The sequence below is a fragment of the Pteropus medius genome, unplaced genomic scaffold (genome assembly GCF_902729225.1).
Source record: "Pteropus medius unplaced genomic scaffold, Ma_sr-lr_union100, whole genome shotgun sequence".
NCBI lineage: Eukaryota > Metazoa > Chordata > Mammalia > Chiroptera > Pteropodidae > Pteropus > Pteropus medius.
This window is the reverse complement of record NW_024352784.1, coordinates 18,418,145-18,422,493: the sequence shown is the minus strand read 5'-3', so window position 1 is coordinate 18,422,493 and position 4,349 is coordinate 18,418,145. Positions and strand designations below refer to the sequence as shown.

General features: G+C 50.1%; 1 pseudogene; it reads left to right on the top strand.

Annotated features, from left to right (window-relative positions):
• Nucleotides 1-331: 331 nt before the first annotated feature.
• Nucleotides 332-2,898, top strand: LOC120590550 (elongation factor 1-alpha, oocyte form-like; annotated as a pseudogene).
• The last annotated feature ends 1,451 nt before the right edge of the window (nt 2,899-4,349 follow it).

Here is a 4,349-nt window from a genome sequence, read left to right as displayed (position 1 = left end):
AGGTGGTTAGAAGAATGGAGCCTAGCGAAGCCCCAGGTGCTCTGGGGAAGAGCCACTCAGGAAGGAGAAAGTATGGGATAAGACTGCTGGGAAATGTCCTGGATATGGCCCTGGGATCAGTCATGGACAGCAGTGGGTGAGGAGAGGGCAGGCTGGGCAAGTGAGTTTGACTTTTCAAATTACATCTACCATGTCTTAGACTCTGGGCTAAGCACTGAAATGGGGAGAGGATGCTGGACAGGAGCAGAGTGGAGGGGACTAGAGGAAAGAAAAGGAGAACAATTTGTCCTCACCCAGTCCCACTGTCCCTCCCACTAAGGAACTGACCGCCATGGACAAAGAGAAGACCCATATCCATATCGTGGTCACTGGCCATGTAGATTCTGGCAAGTTCACCACCACTGGGCATCTCATCTACAAACGTGGAAGCATGGACAAGAGAACCATCGAGAAGTTTGAGAAGGAGGCAGCAGAGGTAAGGCACTGACTGCGTGTAGGAGCAGCAGAGAGTGAGAGGTGTCCTTGTGTGTGGGTGGGTATAGTGCAGCGTGCAGAGAGCAGGATGCACTTTGAAGGTCTAAGGTGCCACTGCTAAAGTCTGAAGTAGTAGACCTGTCTGCTGGCCACCAATGCATTATGCTCCCTACCCGTCCCCAGATGGGCAACGGTTCCTTCAAGTACGCCTAGGTGCCGGACCAAATGAGGGCAGAGAGGAAGCGTGGCATCACAGTTGACATCTCCCTGTGTAAGTTTGGGACCAGCAAATACTACACCACCATCATCAATAGCCCAGGCCACAGAGACTTCCATGAGAACATGATCACAGATGCTGTCCCAGGTAAAGAAGCGGTCCAGGCCACCAGGGGTCTCCCAAGGCGGGGAGGGGAAGTTGGGGCTTTATTCTGGGGGCAGGAGAAGGATGGGGTGTCCTAAGCCTTGGAAGAGTTTTCTTCACCCATGTTAAGCATCAAGTTTGAAAGTTCCATCACTCTAGTGAGGCTCAGAGGTACTGTTGCCCTTTGGGGCTAGGGTGGAGACCAAATATTCTGACACGCGGACAGGTACAGGAAAGAACTAAAAGCTCATGTATGGGACTAAATGAGAGTCTAACTGGGTTCCAGGACCCCTGTGCTCAGCAGCTGGGAGTTGGGGCAGGATGTGGGAGTGGGGCATCAATGAATCCATGTGCACCATTCGTAAGTTTCTGGGGGCACGTCCCCCAGCTTGACAATGGGATCTGGGCCTGACCAATGCGCCAGACTTCCTCCCAGCCCATTTGACGCCTCCACCACTCACCCCGCCAGTCCTTGTCTCCCCTGTGTCCCTGCGCAGTGCAGACGGACTGCGCAGTGCTCATGGTGACTGGAGGCGTGAGCGAGTTTGAGGTGGGCACTTCCAAGAATGGGCAGACCCGGAAGCACGCACTGCTGGCCTATGCACTGGGTGTGAAGCAGCTCATCGTGGCCTTGAACAAGGTGGATTTCACTGAGCCCATCTACAGTGCCGTGTGCTTCCAGGAGATCAGTCCTGGATTGGGGGTGCTTCGGGAACCGCACCCCAAACAACCTTGGCGCTACATTCCCCGCCCCCTTCCCCGCGGATGCCCTGGTTCGAGGGCTAGAAGGTGGAGAGGAAGGAGTGAAGTGCCACAGGGGTGACTCTGGAAGCTCTAGACTCTATCCTCCTGCCCACTCATCTGGTCAACAAGCCCCTGAGGCTGCCTCTGCAAGACTGTACAAGATTGGAGGTGACTGAGGGTTGGGGGGTGGTAGTGGTGGGGAAGGGGGAGACCACTACTTTATGAATTTAGGAGTTAAGAATGAGCTGGGGTGTCGACCACAGCTTCTGGGCTGGGATAAAGTGCAAAAGCATATAGCCTTCCCAACATACCCAATGCACAGTTTAAAGAGCCACAGATCCATTCGATGTGGAAGCCAGTTTCTCACTGGGTGGGTCTGGGACAACCCTGACTACCCTTCTCCTACTGAACAAGCATTGGCATTATGTCCATGGGCCAAGAGGAAACTGGCTTCCTGAAATCTGGGATGCTGGTCACCTTTGCCTGCCCCCCGCCCCCCACCTCACCACAGAGGTCAAGTCTGTGGAGATGCATCATGAAGCCCTGCCTGACGCTCTACCTGGTGACAACGTGGGCTTCACTGTGAAGAGTGTGTTCATGAAGGACATTTATGGAAATGTGGCTGGAGACAGCAAGAACAACCCTTCCACGGACGCTGGCAGTTTTATGGCCCTGGTAAGTGCCCAGGAAGCTGAGGGCCTGAAGGCAAGAGGGGTGTTGATGGTGGCAGGAATGCTTCTTAGGAATTAGCCCTGGTTTCAGTTGAGGCCCCAGGTTGGAGATTAGGCCCCAGAACACACATTCCACCTGTCTCTCCTAATTCCATTCAGCCCCCTGCCGGGCGATTATTTTAAACCACCTTGGCAGATCCACGCTGGCTATGCCCCAGATGTGACTGCCATGCCACCCACATCTCCTGCAAGTTTGCTGAACTGAGGGAAAAGATTTACCAGTGCTAGCCAAGAAGGGAGGCACAACCCCAGGACCCTGAAGACAGGTGACACAGCCATTGTGCAGATGGTCCCTAGCGAGGCCCTCTGTGTGGAGACTTTCTCTGAGTGCCAACCTTGGGGTGAGCAAAGAATCGTACCCAGCCATGGGAGGAAAGCCTCACCTCCTCTCGCTGAGGAATGACTGGCTCAGGCACGTTTCCTTCGGTGCCTCTTTCCAGAAATCTCATTCTTTGTTCCTCTTCCAAGCCTTTTGGCCATGCGGGACATGAGGCAGACAGAGGCTTTAGAGTCATCAAGGCCATGGATAAGAAGTCACCTGCTTCTGGCAAAGTCACCAAGTCAGCGGCAAAGGCAAGCAAGAAATGAAGCACGTTCGCTCACCCTGCAATTTCTTTGGCAATCTCTACTGTAAAAATTTCTTTACATTAAAATTATTTTAAATTACTTTCATTAAAACAAATCTATGTATTTCCTGAGTGGGATTCATAGAACTTAACTAGCTGTCCTGGTTTCTCCCAAGGGGAAAAACATGAGGTAAGCGCGGAACCTGGAGGTAGATTAACACTGATAGCCCACAGGCCTCAAAGCATTCACGCTCTGGCCTGTGAAGATAATTCAGGGTCCTGTACTGTATTCTCATGCCAAGGGCCCTATCTCCTTCTTTTCACCTGTTTTCCACCAAAACTTTGTCCTCTCTGGCTTGTCCTCCCTGGGAGAAAGTGGAATTACTCTGGGATGTGAAGGGTATACTCATAAGGGCACAGGTGGGACAGATCTCAGGGCCAGTAGGACATCTGCATGATACCTGGTGCTAGGTGTCTATCATCCAGAGCCATGGTAGAACAGCAGATACCAAGAGCACTCAGCTGAGAGAAGGGTGGGAACTCTGACGAGTTCATTTGAAAGCTTGGGCTCAAGGTGCTGCCCAACATGGTAGTCTAAATTAGGTAATATGCCTGGAAGATGTGGAACGAATGGATGGAGCCACATAGGCCTTGTTCCTTCATTTTTGTTTGTTTTTCATTAATGGATACCACAGGAGAACTCATGAGACTCAATAAGCTAAATTATCCTCTTATTCAGCATATGCTGAGAGTAAGTTCTCCAAGGTCTGCCTGTGGTGGTGTCTTCATTCATTCATCAATCATTGGCACTTAATATGTGTCAGATGTCGTTCTGACACCATGGATTTATCTCGTGGGTGGAGTCAGGCAAAGATCAAGCGATGATCAATGCATGAAGAAAATGAGTAAAGAGAATGGTCGAGGTGAGATACAAAACAGTGAAGGCTATTACATTAATTAAAGTAAGATGGAGAATTGAACCAGGGTGGTAGTCATGTTGTTAAGTGGTAAGAAGTTCTGCATGTATTTAGAAAACAATAATTTTTTTTTAAAGATTAGATATGTAGTATGACGAAAGGGAGTCAAAGGTGATGTTCAGGTTTTTGGCCTGAGGAATTAGAAAGTTGGGGCTTCTATGATGAGAAGTGGGGATGGGTTGCTCACTAATGGAGATGCTGGTTTGGACAGAGGGGAGAGGTCTAGTCTGAGGTCAACTGAGAGTGATTCAAACATGGAAGTAGTATCCTTGCTCCTAACCTTCACCTAGGAGGAGCTAGGACATGCACGTAGATCCTGCATTCCTTGAAGGAAACTAATCAACTGCACAATAATTGCAATCAGTTCTTTATTGGATAAACCATTAAGCTTCAAACATTGAAAGTGTTATTGAAGTGTGTCATAGCCTGGAAGGACTGTTGGAGTCTTTTCTGCAGCTAGGTTGGGAATATCAGCAATTCCTGCCCATTCCTGAGA